This window comes from Scyliorhinus canicula, chromosome 18 (genome assembly GCF_902713615.1).
Source record: "Scyliorhinus canicula chromosome 18, sScyCan1.1, whole genome shotgun sequence".
Taxonomy (NCBI): domain Eukaryota; kingdom Metazoa; phylum Chordata; class Chondrichthyes; order Carcharhiniformes; family Scyliorhinidae; genus Scyliorhinus; species Scyliorhinus canicula.
In genome coordinates, this window is record NC_052163.1 from 119947350 (window position 1) to 119967016 (window position 19667).

The 19667-nt window shown below is 47.2% G+C and overlaps 1 protein-coding gene across 7 annotated transcripts in view; it reads left to right on the forward strand.

Annotated features, from left to right (window-relative positions):
* The window catches only part of celf5a (cugbp, Elav-like family member 5a), a 512219-nt gene extending 508789 nt beyond the window's left edge, over nucleotides 1–3430 (forward strand). For all 7 annotated transcript variants that reach the window (XM_038777514.1, XM_038777515.1, XM_038777513.1 and 4 more), the window contains one exon: nucleotides 2082–3430. The gene's annotated coding sequence lies outside the window, so the exon portion shown is untranslated. The remainder of the gene's footprint in view (nucleotides 1–2081) is intronic.
* Nucleotides 3431–19667: the final 16237 nt, after the last annotated feature.

Consider the following 19667-nt stretch of genomic DNA (forward strand, 5'->3'; position numbering starts at 1 on the left):
ACTCATTCCTGAGTTGAAGGACGTCTCCTGTGGTGAAAGGCTGAACAGGTTGGGCCTATAGCCATTGGTGTTCCGAAGGATGAGGTGATCTTATTGAAACATCCAAGGTCCTGAGAGATCTTGACAGGGTGGATACCAGGGACGATGGGCGGGATCTTGCAGTTCTGCCCACCCAGGGTCTGGAATTCCCGGCTTAGCTCAACGGACCTTTTAATGGCCCATTAAATTATCCGTCCTGCCCACGATGATTCCCGTGGCGGGCAGGATCAGAAAATTTACCCCCATATTTCCACTCGCTGGGGGAACTAGAACTGGGGGAAGCAGTTTAAGAGTAAACGAGCTCCCTTTCGAGGCTGAGATGAGGAAAATTATTTTCTTCCCGAGGGTGGTTAGTCTGTGGGATTCCTGTGCCCTAGATAGCAATGGAGGCTGAGTCGCTGAATTTATTCAAGCCTGAGTTAGACAGATTTGTGTTAGACAAGGGAGTCAAGGGGTACGGGGGGGGGGGGGGGGGGGGGATGGTGAGGAGGGGGGGGGAGGAAATTGGAGTTGACACCACTGCCAGATCAGCCTTGATCATACAGAAAGGTGAAGCACACTCAATGGCCTACTCCTGCTCCTAATTCCTTTGCTTGCATGTCCTATTTTTACCCAAGGGTAGTGGAAATCCACTACAAAAAAACAGTTGAGGTCAAAAAAAGACAAGTTGGGCTGGGGCAAGGGAATATCAATTGAAAATGTCAATACTAGATTGATGGACCTCTAGAGTTTTGCAAGTCCCAGAACTAAGGAAGACAAGTGGAGGTAAGGTGCATATCAGCCTCTTTTGCTCGTGGGACAGTCTCGATGGACTGAATGGCCGACTATCTGCTTGTGCATTGGTTCAGCATTTCAATGACTCATATTTGGCATGCTTTTTTTAAGGGGATCAAACTGTTCACTGGGCTCTGAAAATGAGAGCAACATAATAAATGGCCATGGAGCTATCATTGGGGTAGGCATCTTGAGATGGTGCAAGTCGCGAGGGCCCATGTGGGGCACATCCTTGCCGAATAATTAGCATTAGTGCATTTGGCAGTTTTAATGGCCGCCGCAGAATGTTCGCACTAATTTCGTGCATCAGACTTTAGCAGATTCAGGATGGAAAATGAAGGCCGGTTTTAAGCAGATTTGACTCTGTCTACAACGATGAGCGGTGGCCATATTCCAGGAAAATCTTCACTTCAGCAAAGGTTCCAATGCTACCTGGTGCGATGGGCTCAGTTCGGGCAGCAGTTCAGGATCTGCAGTTGGCTCCAGTGTCCCTGGGTGAGCCACAGGAAAATGAGCCAGGATTCCCAGTCGTTATTCTAACCCCCCCCCCCCGTCCCTCTCGATGTGCACAGCAGTGGGTGAGGATAGGATCCCACTGTCATATGTTGGTGACGTTCATTGTTAATGCTTATACGTTGAATAATGATCCCTAGGATGAGATGTCATGATAGCCCCTGATCCAACCAAACCCCGGGGCCCTTCATCAGATTGTCCAAACATGCGACTACCTCAATGTACAGACATAGGGGCGGCATGGTAGCACAGTGGTTAGCACTGTTCTTAGGTTCGATTCCCACTTGGGTCACTGTCTGTGCCGAGTCTGCATGTTCTCCCCGTGTCTGCGTGGGTTTCTTCTGGGTGCTCTGGTTTCCTCCCACAAGTCCTGAAAGACGTCCTGTTAGGTCATTTGGACATTCTGAATTCTCCCTCTGTGTACCCGAACAGGCGCCGGAGTGTGGCGACGAGGGTCTTTTCACGGTAACTTCATTGCCATGTTAATGTAAGCCTACTTGTGACAATAAAGATTATTATTATGTAAGCCTACTTGTGACAATAATAAAGCTTATTACATGTTTCTCTGTGAGATCCTGTGATAAATACTTAAACTGTATACATTTACCTTTTTTTAACCTTAAATTAACTATAAAATGATGAAGGCTGCCTTGACCTCTGGCAGCAGGGAACTCAGAGTCCTTTGTTTTGTAATCTCTGTCGACCACGGTTCCATGTTTGGGCCCAGCCCTGATGATGCTTTCCTCTCTCATTAGGGCAATGACGGCGGTGGATTATGGGGGAGGTACCTTTTTTGAGATGGCTGATCCTCGGATATCAGTACTGAGGAGGAGACAACGAAATACAAAACTTGGAGAAAACATTTCGAGAACCCTGAAAATGTGAAATTTCATTGCAGCTATTTAAGGAGACTTGGATCTGACAGTAGCACACGTGACGTAAAACGATGTAGGAAGGACGGCTGTCTTAAAAGTTGCAGATGGAGCTGCTTTGGTGCAGTTCTGTGTCATCGAGCACCCAGCTAGGTCTCCTAGGCGATGGTTGCCATGGCTGAGGTTTTTTTTTGTGTGTGTGTGTTTTTGAATCCATAAGGTTGACATGGTTACGCAGAACACATTGAGTCTTTATCTCTCAATCCTCGACATTCAGGGATCAAAAGGACCAAACAGATGTTTTTTTAATTTATTATGGGGGCCTGTATATGTAATATATGAGTTCAGCTTTCTTTACTTATCTTGATAGTGAAAACATGGGGAAAATAAGAGCTAAAACTGTTTTAAAATTTAAAAAAAAAGCAACGCTTCAGTGGTCTTAGAATAGTATTATACACTGGGAAATTTATACGAGGAGCAAAATTCAGTAGAAACCTTACAGGAGTTAGTTTTAAGAAGAAAACAAAGGATAAAATGTACTTTTGTGCCTCATCTCCTGCTTAGGGGGTGCGATGGTACTGCATGCAGAATGTGATCGCAAATATAATTATACATAATGGTGTATAGATATACTGCTCCTTATATTTCTGAAAAGATTGCTTTTGAAGAGAGGGAGAAAAACATTGAATACTTTTTTCTTGGTGAAGGTGGGCTTTCTTTAACCATCTGAGGACCTATTATTGCCACCCTGATTCAAGTTAACTAATTTGCCTGTTTGATGATTTAGTGCAAGGGGTAAACCCGGAGTAGGTTTAAACAAGGTCAGAAGAAATTAAATCCCTTGTGGTGTAGCTTTTCGATTAAAAAAAAAACATTGTAAATAACCCCCCGAAGTAACAAAAACAGCACATCATTTCCGATAACTGGCGAGGGCCTTTTTTTTTTGTATCTGAGTGTTAAGGAATTTATATATTGAATGGTGCAACCAAAATGTGCAGATGGTTTGGTGGGCAGGGCTTTAGCACAATGTCTCTTTCCCCTGGGAAGATGGGATGAAAACAGGGGTCAGTTGGGTCAGTTCTGGTTCGAGGCCTGTTGAGCAAACTCAAGGGTGCAACACTCAAAATTTTCACATCCGCCCGGTGTTGACGTCCACAGAAGCTTTTGGGGGTCAACGGGGGAGCTGAGGGAAGCGGTGCTCACTCACCCACCAGCAACCCCCCACCCCCACCCCCACCCTCCCCTTCCCCCTACCCCCTATCCGCAAGGGTTTTCCATGAAATGAATATGGAGATCTGCCTCCCCCCCCCACCCTACACCCTCCGGGACCTCCATCATTCCACCAATCCCTCATTGCCCAAGGCTTAGTAGCACATAAATAACCTTTAATTTGAAACTTATTGACAGGGAAAGGAAGAGGTGAATTTAAACAGCACCTTTACGGATTTAGGGTGATTCCAAAACTCTTTCGAACTTTTCTTTTGCAAGGGAGTCGCTTGTAATGTTGGGTGTGCAGCAGCTAATTGGTTACGTTCGCTGATTGTGGATAGTGAGTCCACTCAAACGGCTGTGAAATAAATGGCCAAACTGGCTGCCGGTCGAGGCATGAATTTCGGTCAGGCAAGGCATCAGGGGAAACTCCCCTGCTCTTCTTCAAAATCTTCCCGTGGGATCTTTTAAGTGTGCCGAAGAAGGCAAAACATCTCATTTGACAGACGGCAATGCAGCACTCTCTCTGTCTTGCACTGGGCTTTTGTGCTCAGCTCTCTGCATCGCGCTCAGCTGTGCAACCTGTGACTTTAAGAGGACTAGAGATTTAGCCTCTGAGCCACAATGCAGCATAGCAACATGGGAGGCAGTTCACAGAGGCTGGTTCGAGCTACATGTCCAGGGCAGAGTAACGAGGAGTTTCAATCTCAGCCCGCTGTTCCGAATAGTGCTGATTTGGAAGGAAAATGCTTTATTCCCCACATTGACATCCATTGCCTTGATAAGCACAACAAAAGTGGGCAGCACGGTAGCATTGTGGATAGCACAATTGCTTCACAGCTCCAGGGTCCCAGGTTCGATTCCGGCTTGGGTCACTGTCTGTGCGGAGTCTGCACATCCTCCCAGTGTGTGCGTGGGTTTCCTCCGGGTGCTCCCGGTTTCCTCCCACAGTCCAAAAATGTGCAGGTTAGGTGGATTGGCCATGCTAAATTGCCCTTAGTGTCCAAAATTGCCCATAGTGTTGGGTGGGGTTACTGGGTTGTGGGGATAGGGTGGAGGTGTTGACCTTGGGTGGGGTGCTCTTTCCAAGAGCCAGTGCAGACTCGATGGGCCGAGTGGCCTCCTTCTACACTGTAGATTCTATGATAAAATGGCTGTGCACCCCCCCCCCCCCCCTTTCCCATATGGGCTGTTCAATTGAATAATATCGTGGCTAAACAGACAATGTATTTGGATGAAGTTCAAACCGTCATGGCAGATTCAGTGCAGTGTACTGAGAACAGGCAAAGCAACATGAATTTGATTCTGAAACGGAAGGCTTTTTCGTCAGGATTCCTTCCAGCACGATAATTTCAATGACGATTCTTATCCAAATTATCAAAGCTTGCTGTTAGTTTATGGGATCATTGATTTGACAAGCCAAAAAAAGTTCAGCCAAAGAAATTGATTGTTCCATTTTTTTAAAAGAATGGCATTCTGACTCCTTGTTCCTCCTGAAGGTACTGAGGATGAAGCCAGCCCCACTGCACTGTTCCTAGTTGCAGGTGAATCTATGTAGAAAATACCCTTGGGCTAATCAGCTGCGATGGGCGTCACAGGTGCAGCCAACCCTGTTCACGAGGAGGAGTTCTGACTGACTTTGCTCTCTCCTTGCTTTTCTACATAAATTTAGAGTACCCAATTCATTTTTTCCAATTAAGGGCCAATTTAGCGTGGCCAATCCACCTAGCCTGCACATCATTGGGTTGTGGGGGTGAAACCCACACACACACGGGGAGAATGCGCAAACTCCACACGGACAGTGACCCAGAGCCGGGATCGAACCTGGGACCTCGGCGCCGTGAGGCGGCAGTGCTAACCACTGCGCCACCGTGCTGCCCTCGCTCTCTCCTTGTTAGGGTCAGAGGCCAGCTGTGTCCCCATTCACCATCCCATCACTACCTGCTGTCCGAAATTCACTAGCTCAGTGCAGGCCGGTTTTGCAACCGTGTTCCACCTACCTGATTTTACTTATTTATTGAAGACAGTTCCTCGGTAATAGTTTACTGCCTATCATGCCCTGCAGCAAAAATCTCTTACAATGCGTACTTACATTTAGACCAACGTTTTCTGGCCCTTCCCTCTGAATTGATCTTCCGATCTCGCCCATAGACGGCTTTTCACAGTAACTTCATTGAAGCCTACTTGTGACAATAAGCGATTGTTATTATTACATGGCGGCAAGATTGTACAGTGGTTAGCACTGCTGCCTCACCGGGACCCTGTTTCAACTCTGGCATTGGGTGATTGCCTGTGTGGAGTTTGCACGTTCTCCCCATGTCTCTGTGGGTTTCCTCCGTGTGCTCCGGTTTCCTCCCACAGTCCAAAGATGTGCAGATTTGGTCGATTGACCATGCTAAATTACCGCCTAGTGTTGATTGATATGCATATTAGGTGGGGTTATGGGGGTAGGGTGGGTGAGTCAGCCTAGACAGTGTGCTCTTTCAGAGGGTCAGTGCAGTATCGATGGGCCGAATGGCCTCTTTCCGCACTGTAGGAATTCTATTCTATAATAGTGACCTGCCCCCCCCCCCCCTCCCCTCCCCCCACTGCAGGGTGTTTCCCTGCAGTGGAGGATGAGGGACATAGACATCGGCAGGACTGGAAGATCCGCCACAGGTCAATTGCGAGTTACCTCTGCCACCGGATGTGTTTTATCACATCAAAGTACTTATTGCAAGCAATTAGTCTTGTAGTGAAGATCCTGATGTAACATAGGAAAACGTGGCAGTCATTGTATGGTCTCACCATTAATTAATTCATTGACCAATCGATGATGGGGGTTGTTCTTCTTCGAAGACCTGGAGGAGATTTGATAGAGGTCTTCAAAATCATGAGCGCTCTTGTTGGAGTCAATAAGAAGACATTGTTTCCAATGGGAAGGGGGTTGGGAATCAGAGGACACAGATTTAAGGTCATTGAAGAAATATAACATAGACCACATGAAGATATTTTTGTGACTTAGAATTCACTGCCTGAAAGAGCAATGGAAACAGATTCAATAATGACTTTCAAAAGGGAATTGGCTAAATATATAAAGGGGAAAACTTATCCTGGATATGGGGAATGAGCAGGGGGAGTGGGTTGAAGAGTAGCTCTCTCAACGTACCAACCCAGGTACGATGAGGTGAGTGTCCTTCTCTGTGCTGTCTCATGGGCTAGAATAGATTTGAAAGGTTTTGGCAGGGTAAGGGAGGCAGCACTGGAGGTGAATGGTGGGCTTGCTCCCAGCTCAGCTGTCTCAGCCTCAGTGAACCAAACGCGATTGGCTGGTGGGAAGGGCATCCAGTTGGTGGTGTGAAGTGGGGCTCTGTTCCCGGTCAAAGCGACTCGGCTGGGGCATGGTGCGGGAGTGGGATTATCATAGCCACCAATTTAAACGCCATCTCGCACTCGTTATTTCTTCTGGTAGGTTCAAAAACTGAGAAGAAGTGAAGTAAAAAAACATGCAAATACTGCCAATTCACCAACTGGTTCTGCTGCCACACACGAGCCATGGTCCTGTTGTTGGGCCTTTCCTTCCACCCATCTCCCCACAGTCCAAAGATGTGCAGGTTAGGTGGATTGGCCATGCTAAATTGCCCTTAGTGTTGGGTGGGGTTGCTGGGTTATGGGGATAGGGTGGAAGTGTTGACCTTGGGTAGGGTGCTCTTTCCAAGAGCCGGTGCAGACTCGATGGGCCGAATGGCCTCCTTCGGCACTGTAAATTCTATGAAAGTATCCGACATACCTGATGTAAAACACTCCCCCAAACATTTTCTTGTCTGATACTGTAACAGTTGATTTGTTTTTTCAGAACAGGGTACAGTTTCACTTGGAGCTGGTGCACTTGGTCACCGCCTTTGTCCCCCGGGACATGGCAAGCTTGGCCAGTTCCCCGGGCAGCAGTAGGCGCTCGGCGGTCCGGATCTTTCGGGGGTTGGTGCTTAATGTAATCAGCCAGGCTGGAAGCCTCACCCACGATGCGCTTGAAGATGTTGACGGACAGGTTCTTGACGTTCATGGCCTTGGAGGGGATTCCAGTGTCTTGGGAACCCGCTTCATCACTTTGTAGATGTGGGTGGGGTAATTCTACTCCTGGATCACCTCCTCTTTTTCCTGCTGTTTTCTTCAGAGCTTTATTCACTGCCGCTTTCTCTTCATCACACAGTATCCGGTAAGTGGGCAGGTGAAAAACTGCAATTGGCTCTTTAAGAACATCAATGGCTTGTTAATTGGCAATTTCAGAATGGTGGAGGGGCTTCTGAGTTCCACACTTACCTGCCTTCGCTAATCTTGGAGATTGGCTTGACGCTGGACTGATATCGTCCTGATTTGCGGCCATGAAATCCTGTTCTATGATTTTGAGGGAGAATCTGTCCTTAGCGTGTTGACAACATTGTCTTTGGGTGATATTCTAGGAGGTTGGATTGTACCCCCTTTACGAAAACCACCTGAACATTGACTTGCCACATTACCACACAGGCAGTGAAGACAAACATCTCACACCCACAATGTGGGACAGGGTCATGTGTTGGCCCAGATCAGGTAAGGGTGGCAGGTTGAAGGATATTAATGAAGTATTGGAGTTTTTACATTAATCTGGCAGCTCATAGCCATTGTTTTCTGGTGATAGCCCAGAATAATCGAGTTCAATTCCACTAACTTAACATAGTAGGATTTGAACCACTGGTTACAAATCCACAATCACAACCCGTGTAGCCAACAGGAATAGCTTTGCTGTTCTTCAAATAGAACCACAACATCTTCAATATCTAAGAACAGCACCAATCAATGGAATACTTCACAGTCGTACCAGCTTCTCAACCTTGCCCCCCTTCTGAGGTGTGGTGACCCTCAGGTTAAACCACCACCAGTCAGCTCTCCCCCTCAAAGGGGAAAGCAGCCTATTGTCACCTGGGACTATGGCAACTTTACCTTTTACTTCACTGTACTACAGCGGAGTCATAACTTAAATTATGAATTTTGAATCCAGGGTATGGTCTTGAACGTCTCGGCCAGAGTTGGCAGCTGGGATACGCTTTGTATCCAACTTGCACCTTGAAATATAATTTTATTATTCGTTTTGAGAACGTGCGAATAATCGGCAAGGATTGGCGGCACGGTGGCACAGTGGTTAGCACTGGTGCTTCACAGCGTCAGGTACCTGGGTTCAATTCCGACCTTGGACTACTGTGTGGAGTTGGCACGTTCTCTCCGTGTCTGCGTGGGTTTTCTCAGGGTGCTCCAGTTTCCTCCTACAGTGCCAAGGTGTGCAGCTTGGGTGGATTGGTCATGCTAAAATTGTCCCTTCGTGTCCAGGGATTTTCAGCTTAGGTGGGGTTACGGGGATAGGGCGGGAAAGTGGGCCGAGGTGGGATGCTCTTTCCGAGGGTCGTGCAGACTCGATGGGCCAAATGGCCGCCTCCTGCACTGTAGGGGTTCTATGGGTTGGTTGTAATAACATTTTGGGGCACTGTGGGTGAATAATTTGAGACTTGATGCGTAGTGAGTGTAACATGCTTGTGAGGAACAGGTGACTTTGAACCTATAGTTCCCAACGCTCCCCATTACTGGGAATTTTCCTCATTCCATGCCTGGATCTGTTGTCGACTCAGTGGCCGGGGGTTTACCGGCACCAGCTTGGCGGGACCCGGTACAGGGATGTGGCAGGCCAGCCAATCATCCGTTGACTATCAGCGGAACTGGAAGACCCCAGCGGTGGGCGGGGCTGGAAAGTCCCACCCATTGCCACAGATTGACGGCAATGATCAGTCAAAAGCTCTCCCATCATTATATCATCTGTCCACCTGGGTGAGGAAGGCAACCTGGATGTAGCAACAGGTTCTTTTTATCAATTGCTGTTGGCCTTAATCACATCTCATTGGGACCATTGACAGCAACAGAACGAGGAGAGTATGGTCCCATGTGGAACCAACAAATCAGAGGAGGGACTTTGGATTGGATTAGATTTGTTTATTGTCACGTGTACCGAGGTACAGTGAAAAGTATTTTTCTGAGAACAGCTCAAACAGATCATTTTGTACATGAAGAGAAAAGAAAATACATAATAGGGCAACACAAAGTACACCATGTAAATACACAGACACTAGCATTGGGTGAAGCATACAGGGGTGTAGTATTAATCAGGTCAGTCCATAAGAGGGTTGTTTAGGAGTCTGGTAACAGTGGGGAAGAAGCTGTTTTTGAGTCTGTGCGTGTTCTCAGACTTTTGTATCTCCTGCCCGATGGAAGAAGTTGGGAGAGTGAGTAAGCCGGGTGGGAGGGGTCTTTGATTATGCTGCCCGCTTTTCCCAGGCAGCAGGAGGTGTAGACAGAGTCAATGGATAGGAGACGGGTTTGTGTGATGGACTAGGCTGTGTTCACGACTGTCTAAAGTTTATTGCAGTCTTGGGCCGAGCAGTTGCCACATGAGGCTGTGATGCAGCCCGATAGGATGCTTTCTATGGTAGTATTTAATTTTTTTGAAGTTGCTAAGAATTAATGTGTGGTTATTCTGGCTCATTAGAGGTCAGGAATCCATTTTATTGGTGACCAAGTGACAATGCCAGACTGGTAAATTGCTCTTTTATCTCTGAGGCTTGGTTTGATTCCAGCCCACTCTAATGGGATTAAAGATTTCTTTATCTGTCGCGTAAAATGACCTTTTGTGAAATGCAGTCCACCAGTTTCAATATGGTGCGGGTGAATCCTCAGCTCAGCCAGTCATCAGGCAGCAATGATGCAGCATCTCTGCAGAAACGGACAAGGGTGAATGACACTCGAACTGAAAATATTGAGGATGGAATTATGGAGCTTTCCAGGCTGTGTTCAGAGCAATCTAACAGCATGAAATCATTGCTCTGTCTGTGACTCTGTCCATTGCTTGTAGCTGACTGGAAGAGAGAGAGAGCTTGCATTTATATAGAGCCTTTCACTGCAAAACAATTTTCCAGTTGATAAAGAACCGGTTAAACTTGGAAATCGTATTGGTCTGAACTGGAGTTCCAATTTAAGGAATAAACAACCAATTCGGACCAATACCGTCCGTTTCCTAAGTTGTTGCTAACTATTTTTCTTCTGTACGTGCAGTCATTGAGGTGGGCAAAGCAAGCTCCCACAAACAGCGCCAAGAAAGTGCACGGTTAATCTGATGTGAGGTGGGGCGCCGGGATTTGCCCTTGTAAGAATGTCACACGCCTAGCAGATAAGACCTGGGTTTAACACAAAGATAAAAGCAAATTACTGTGACTGCCGGACCCAACTGAGCTACAGCCAAGACTTACAGCCTAAGGGCAGCACGGTGGCACAGTGGGTAGCACTGCTGCCTCACGGCGCTGAGGTCCCAGGTTCGATCCCGGCTCTGGGTCACTGTCCGTGTAGAGTTTGCACATTCTCCCCGTGTTTGCGTGGGTTTCGCCCCCACATCCCAAAGACGTGTAGGGTTAGGTGGATTGGCCACGCTAAATTGCCCCTTAATTGGAAAAAATGAATTGGGTACTCTAAATTTATTTTAAAAACCTACTGCCTAAAAGTGAACCTAGCATGATATACCGACACAGGGGGCCGGATGCAAGTGTGGGTAACAGCCTCAAGGACTTATTCCATGGTCCTGTCTCACGGCTTTGGGCGGCACGGTGGCACTGTAGTTAGCACTGCTGCCTCACAGCTCCAGGGACCCGGGTTAATTTCCGACCTCGGGTGACTGTCTGTGTGAAGTTTGCAATTTCTCCCCATGTCTGCGTAAGTTTCCTCCGGGTGCTCCAGTTTCTTCCCACAGTCCAAAGATCTGCAGGCTAGGTGGATTGGCCATGCCAAAGTATCCAAAAAAGGTTAGGTGGGGTTACTGGGCTACAGAGATAGGGTGGAGGCCTGGGCTTAATTGGGTCGGTGCAGACTCGATGGGCCGAATGGCCTCCTTCTGCACTGTAAATTCTATGATTCTATGAAATGACACTTGCGATAAGAACCTCGGCTGGGTTGTATTGAGAGGCTACCTTTTCCTGAGGAAAATGGAAACAAGTCTCTGAGGGGGATAAAACCACATCTCCATTTGGAAACCATTAAGGCTCCATCACTGTCCTCCCGCGAACGGACTTGTGCAGACGACAAGTCTCTGCAAATCCCTTAGACCAAAATACCCAGAATATTTAGCTAGGAATGTTCATCCCGTTGCGTCGTTGGCGTTGATGGTTTAAATGGCTCAACCTAGGAAGAGACTTTTTTGATTCTCCCAGTCAACACATTTCCCAGGAGCGTGTTTCTGTTGGAAGCAATGGACTATGGAGCCAGCGCCTGGACTTGCTGTTTGGTTTGGAATGAGCCTCTGAGCTGCTGGGGATGGAGGCAGAGGGCCACAGTGCCAGGGAATAACCACACTTTTGTCATACGAAGAAATATCGACAATCTAATTATCACCAATTCTTTTGTCAAGATTCCTAATATGTCCTGTCCTTGCTTGGGAAAGTGAGATCTTGAAAAAACAAATCAGCCTCATTTGATCTGGGTTCCCAGTATTCTTGCTGTGTCTCTAATTTCGCTTTGTTCGCGCTCGATTCCAAAACAAAGGCTTTTGTCTGCTTTTAATTCGCTGTATCTCTTGCTATGCGGATGCTTTCTGATTTATTGCTGTGTCCCTTCACTGTTTACTCTGCACCTGTCCTATTGCATCTGTGTCTTTCTCTGTGTGCTGTTGCTGTGTGCATTCTCTGGCCCTGTCCCCCTCCCTCTGTCCCCTCCTGTGTCCTGCCCTGTCACCCCCAGCCCTCTCCACCCTCCCGCCGTGTCGCAAACTCACGACCGGGAAGACCAAACGTGATGCCCCCCCCCCCCCAAAGCCAAATGAACCTTTTGCGTTTTACAAATCCCAATCGTTTGGAACTTGCGCAGACATCTCTGTGCATTTTCCCACATGGAAGCACCAACATTCACTGGCCCCCTACTCTTTCCACGCGCCCATTCTCTTCGTGTGCGAGGCCAGACAGGGGTGTTGGTCAGCTCTTCCGCTATGTGGGGCATCACATGCAACCCTGATCCGGCCCTGTGCCGAAATTGGTAGATGCTAGGGCGGAGGAGGAAGCGCGGGTCGGGGAGGGGGTTCGTTGCGATGACTTGTGTAGTCTTGGCCGAGCACAGCCTCATTAGGATGCTAAACTAAACAACAAAAACAGCAAATGCTGGCGGGGGGGGGGGGGGGGGGGGGGGGGGGGGGAGAACTCAGCAGGTCTGGTAGCATCTGTGGAGAGAGAAAGCTCAGCTCTGAAAAAGGGTCTGTAAAAAGCCCTGAAGAACAGGCACACAGACTGAAGAGGCTGACATGTCAGCTGAGCTTTTCCAGAATGTTCTGTTTTATTATTATTATTACTGGTAGGCTTCAATGAAGTTACTGTTAAAAGCCCCTAGTCGCCACGTTCCGGCACCTGTTTGGGGAGGCCAGTACGGGAATTGAACCCGCGCTGCTGGTCTTGTTCTGCATTACAATCCAGCTGTCTTAGCCCACTGTGCTAAAGCAGCTCCATTTGGGGTGCTGCCTGGTCTGAGGAAATGTGTTTGAAATGATGAAGGACGGGAACAGCCAATAGAAATCTGAATCCAACAAGGGGGCAGTGAGGGGGGATTAATTGTCAGAGATTTGAGACCCAGGGAGGAATCCTTTCTACACAGTGACAATGAGAACATTGAGAATTGTGATTTCGGTGCGTTTGTGCCTTGGAGGTGAAGCCGTGATTCCAGGAGAGAATGCAGGCAGCAGCCCTCTGAGAGTCACTCTTTGCTAACATTCACAGTACGAACCCTGTGCCAGTTAGATGGTGATTCCATGACACATGTTGCTAGAGAGTAGGAGAGCTGGGCGCATGTTCCCTCTCACCCGTCAACACTTCATAATTTAGTGAGTATTTAGCTCACTGGGCTTCATCTGAGGTACGAATTGAGGCATAGAGCTGGTTGGGCAGGAGGTTCCATAGCTCAAATGCACAAAGCACTTTGATACCTCCCTGTGAAATTGTTTTTATCTTGGGAAGCTGGCCCCATAATCCTCCCTTCCCTTTGCTGACATCTTAAGTGCATGATAGGCTCTTGGGTCCACTGTGCGAGCTGATGGTTTAAATAGGGCGTGTGGACATGGAGGGGCTGATCTTGGGACCCTGCATGTATCTCTCACGCACTAGCAGTCTTGACCTTTGGGCACATGTCTCGTCTCCCAAGAATCTCCTTGGTCATCCGAAGCAGCCAGCGAAGATAGCACCATGTGGTGTTTTTCTAATTTAAAATTTCCCACAGTTTATTGTGTTCAAGTTAACAGTGCTGCCAATACGTCTGAATAAAGTGTTTGCATTGGGTGTGAGGTTGGAGTTCTCTACCTCACTCCAGCTGAAGATACGCCCACTGAACGAGAGTCCAGTTCCGAGCGACTTACCCCAGAGCAACACCGTTGGAGATTTATCAATGACCCATGTCCACGTATAAAAGCTGAGGATAAGAGGTAAAACCCTAAGGTTAGCTTTTAAAATCCGTGTTTTATTGCATCTTGAGTAGAGACTTGCAGATATGCTCCAGCATACACATTCCTGAGTTTCTTTTGGTGTGCTTGTCGGAGTTTGGTCCCCCCCCCCCCGCCAAGGTATAATACTGAGAGGGTCCACCGAGGATCCACTGCTCGGGTAGCAGCAGGAGTTGGGGACCCGAGAGAGTGCAACCCTTCACCCTTCTGGGGTAAGGAGAAGTGAGAGACTCTTGTAGGAGCAAACGTTCGGGCGAGCTGAAAATCCGGCCGGGCGCAAAACTGACATTGCAAATTGTCCAGTCCCATCATTTCCAAATTGGAGGTGAAATTGGGACAGTTGTGATCATGGGCAGCTGCCCTCGATGCCAATTTCAATTCCAGGCTCCAAGCACCCATGCTGTGCCAGCGATGGGCAGGCAGGCATCAAGCCCTCCTGGGCCAGTTACACCACGTGGTTATACACAGAGCTCCCCTTCTGCGACAGTCTGAAGAGAGAGTCACACTCCCACACCAGGCCAAAGTAGCATTTTGATTCTGCCCCCCCCCCCCCCCCCCCCCCCCCCCCCCCAGTCGTCACGCCATCCATCCACGTGGCCTCTCTGAGTGAGATTGCCAATTTTAGTGCTGAAACATCTGGGTCAACCCTCCCAAACACACCATTTCCACAGCTGGGAGCCGTGTTGAGTCCCTCAGAAGGTTTGAAGTAAGATCTCATTTCCAGCCAGCAGACAATGAGTTTCAATCCCCATCAGCCTGGGCTGGATCTGAGCTTGGATGTCAAAGGACAGCATCAGACTCACTGTGGCGTCCAGGCCCCACCAGCTCTCTTTATTTTGCTAATTTCTGCGGATATTTTCAAAGTCCTCAGTGGGTTAGGGTGATGCGGGGTTGGTGTAGATGCTGATCACCCTGCGTGCCCTCCGAGAAGCACTGAAAACCGCTCTGGGAAAATCCGCGTATTTTACATTGTTTATAGTTTACAATTTAAGAAGACAATTCCTGCAGATGTGCAAGGAATTCGAAACCGCATCATTCGATTTGTAATGAATTACCTGGATATTTTACCCTGAATGATGAAAGGTTCTTGTTATCTCTGTACATACTTTGACTTCTCTTTATAATTTATATATTTATTGTAATGGTTCAGTTGCTGAAGAGCTTTATTTAATTGGTACTCCTTGGCTGTCCTTGACAATGGTACAGTACTTTTTTTATATATAAATATATTTGAATTATTTGTATAATGTGTTATTATTTCTGTGTTACATATTCATGACAGACGAGATTCTGAAAAAAAAAACATAAGCAAAACAATGCTCTATTCACTCAGGCTGACAAGAAATACTGTATCATACATTAAAGAAATTTAAATAGCAGTTGCGTCTGAGTGTCTTTAGTGGTGCTAGTGGACTGCAGTGCAGGTGAGATTCTCACTCACTGCTTCTCTGCAACATGTGGTTCCTGGTAGCAGCCTCTGTGTCCGAGGCTCGGTGTCCGAGGCTCTTGCCCAAAGCGACGTTAATATATTCTATCCTTTCCTCTCTCTGCACTACTCTTCTCACATGCTGGGCATGTTCTTATGAGGGACAAAGATAGGGTGAATTGGAAGGATCCTTTCGCCTTAGTGGAGGGGTCAATGACCTGGGGGGGAGGTGTGGATTTAAGGCCAAGGGCAGGTGGTTTTGAGGGGATATGAGGAAAAGCCTTTTCACCCAGAGGGTGGTGGGAATTTAAAACTCACTGCCTGAAAGGGTGGCAGAAGTGGGAACACATAACATTTAAGAAGCATTTGGATAGACCGGAACGGTGGCGCAGTGGTTAACACTGCCGCCTCATGGCGCTGAGGACCCGGGTTTGATACTGGCCCCTGGGTCACTGTCCGTGTGGAGTTTGCACATTCTCCCCGTATCTGCGTGGGTCTCACCCCCACAACCCAAAGATGTGCGGGGAAGGTGAATTGGCCACGCTAAATTTCCCCTTAATTGGAAATTTTTTGTTTTTAAAAAAGAAGCATTTAGATAAGCATTTGAAACCCAATTGTATGCAAGTCTATGCACCAAGTGCTGGAAAACGGGATTGATGGCCAACGCAGACATGATGGACTGAAGGAACTCTTTCCATATGCTTTTCATGTATGGAATCATCTGTCTGGACTGTACGCAGAACAATAATAATGATAAAAGCAAATTACTGCGGAGGCTGGAATCTGAAATGAAAGGGAAAATGCTGGAAAATCTCATCAAGTCTGGCAGCATCTGTAGGGAGAGAAATAATAATGATAATCTTTATTAATGTCGCAAGTAGGCTTACATTAACACTGTAATGAAGTTACTGCAAAAATCCTCTAGTCGCCACATTCCGGCACCTGTTCGGGTACACTGAGGGAGAATTCAGAATGTCCAATTCACCTAACAGCACATCTTTCGGGACTTGTGGGAGGAAACCGGAGCGCCCGGTGGAAACCCACGCAGACACGGGGAGAACGTGCAGGCGCTGCACAGACAGTGACCCAAGCCGGGAATCGAACCCGGGTCCCTGGCGCTGTGAAGCACCAGCGCTAACCACTGTGCTACCCTGCTGCCCTTTTCATTTAACGTTTCACTGTACCTCAGTACACGTGACAATAAATCCAAACTCTATGACTTTAACTCCATTGCCCTTTTCTGACTTTCTCAGCCTCTCCAGTCAAAGTAAGTTTAGTTATCCCGGAATCCATAACCACAGTGAAAACGCTTTATTAACAGAAACCCACTTGCAGGTTTAATAGAGAAAATTCCTTATCATTCAGCATATTGGGATTGTGTGTTGTGTGCGTGTGTGTGAGATAGCGTGTGTGGGAGGTTTTGGACGGGGAGGGTTTTATATTCCCCAACAAGACGCTGATTGTCCCCTCGGTGCAGCCTCCAGCTTTTCTCCCTTAAGTCACAGGGATATAGACTGGAACGTGTATGCTGCACAACTGGTTGAATCATTCATCCCCAGATCTACAGCGTGAAGCGAGACGTTCAGGTCTGGAATGCGCTGCCTGAGGGTACAGCGGAAGCAGGATCAATCGAAGCTTGCAAGAGGGAACATCTGAAGTTATTATCGGAAAAGGAGGAATGTGCAGGATTACGGGGAGAAGGTAGAAGAATGGCACTGGGTGCATTGCTGATTTGGACAGCCAGCAGAGACACAATGGGCTGAGTGGCCTCATTCTGTGCTGTGCTGGAACAATTCTGTGGTCCTGCGATTTTTGCCTGGCCCACATCAAGCACGACACTGGGCCTGGTCTCCTGACTCTGAAATCATCCTGGAATGCAGGGATTAACACTTTTCTTCACAGTTACTCATCTCCCTTAAAACCTCTCCTCTGCCCTTTGCACCCTCATCCCCAACAATAAGCGAGAGGAGCCTCTGAACTATACCATTATGATTGAGCCTATCTGCTCATCTACCTCTGCCACATCTCTCCTTCTCCCTATCCCACTGATCTGAGCTTCTACCAAGGTTCCCACTTGCCATTGGGCTAAACGAATATCTCTCCCTGGTTTTCCTCCAACCTCCCTCCACAAGTTGCCCACGAGATCCAGCCACTGCCTCCCGAGACACCCCCCAAGTTGGGAACAGAGGTCGGCAGATGTCGAGGTCTGCAGTTAAGAGGCCCGTCTCCATTTACTGGGACATCAATCTTGAAATGCTGTTAGACTCTCTAAACCTCACCCCGTGCTGCCCTCCAGGCTCCCTCATATGTCCTATACACCCCTTGCATTTCCCATGCTTCCTCATGTCTCCCAGCTCCCCATTTCACTCGGTGTACAATTAATAAGCCATAGAATATAACTGGAAGTGTTCGAAATGCTCATGAATTTTTTTTTTAAAATCAGCATCCAAAAATCCCATTGAAAGAAATTGCTCTCTTACGTTCTCATAAAACTAAAATGAAAATGAAAATCGCTTATTGTCACGAGTAGGCTTCAATGAAGTTACTGTGAAAAGCCCCTAGTCGCCACATTCCGGCGCCTGTCCGGGGAGGCTGGTACGGGAATCGAACCGTGCTGCTGGCCTGCACTGTCAATCAAGCTAAGTCAGTGAAAGTCCCATTGAAGAAACCTTGCATCCTGATAATGCATCTCAATCTTCCCTAAATAAACAAAAGAATTTTGGAAAACCACTTTAAAAATAAGATTAACTTACTACAAACTTATAAAACTATCAATCAAAGAAACCTGGCACTGCCTGTCAATTGTGTAAACAGGGCTGCATCCACTGTTCAGGCTTGGAGCTCAGGCAAGCATTCATAGTGAGGCCACCTGGTAACTAAATCAGCTGAGGCATGCTGAACAGGTGGCCAGACATCTGTTTTGCCAGGGAGCTTCACTATGAATGCTTGGCTGAGCTCCAAAAGTGATTTGCACGTAGCCCTGCGGCGACTTATTCAAGAAACTTGAAGGGGAGTGCTCGCTTTGTTTGCCCTAAAAGTATTCAAATAATTTTTTAAAAACATTTTAAAATGTTTTCTATGACATTTCCACTGGAGTTGCCAGTTCTTGGGGGTTCTAGAAGACATCCCTAGAGGAGTGATAACCCTAAGAGTGACCCATCACCTGATTTCGCTGTGCTAATACTTCCATAAGTACCACCGCAGTATGTTTCATTTTAAGCAAGTTGTATGAAATTGTATAAAAAGTAATGAGTGGCACACTTTGATAGAAGAGGAATCATGTTTCTTCCTTCCATTTATGCCTCATAATGGAGGTAATATTTAGTGAGGGGAGCACTAAACTGGTAGTTTTCATGAGTCCGGGCCACAAACAGCTACGTGATAATGACCAGATCATCCATTTTACTTTTAATGATGTTGGTTCAGGGATAAATATGGGCCAGGACACGAGGGAAAACAATTCAGCGAACACTGCTCCCCATGAGGCACTCATTTCTACAAGGCTTTTAATTGCCCAGTGATTTCGGCATTACAACTATGTGTGATAATTGCCCAATTATTGCCTCTGTGATTAACCCCTGGCAGAGATTCACTGCCGTTATGACTATCGACTTCCTGTATTCTGTCTCGCTCTGCATGTATCAGATTGGTGAACAGCATCTGGACAAGTTACTTTTGGGAAAGGTAATTTACCTAAAAAGAAAAAGAAATCTGACTGCCATCAACATTTATTCTCCTGGAGTTTCCCCTCTCTGCCATTCATACAAGATGCATCATCCCACGCTACAATCTGTGCATAAGGTTTTCTATTGTTAGCCCCTTTGATTGGTGAACTTGTTCCTTGATATTACATCTCACAAATCCAGTGATCTGTGCTTTGACTCCTGCTGTCTATTCAACACATATTACACTTATTCAATACTTTATTAGCAGTAGCTGAATTTTATCATAAACTGGTTACTTCAATAAGGCAGAGCATTCGGCCCATCTTATATGTGCCAGCTCTATATAAGAGCAACTGACCTGGTCCCACTTCCCCACCATTTCGCTGAAGCCCTGTAATTGTCTTCTCTTCCAATATGACTAGTTGTAACTCCCCTATGTTAAAAAGGTAGAGAACAGCTAGGCAGCCCTCCCCACCCCCATGGGAATTCAACAGAATGAAAACAGGAAAGAAAAAAGATTAGCATTTTTGCCTTTCAGGATTGGGGGATACAGTCATCGAAGTGCTTTTCTTAAGGCAGGAAATGCAGCAGCCAATTTACACACAACAATCTCCCACAAACAGCAATGTGATAACTAGATAATCTGTTTT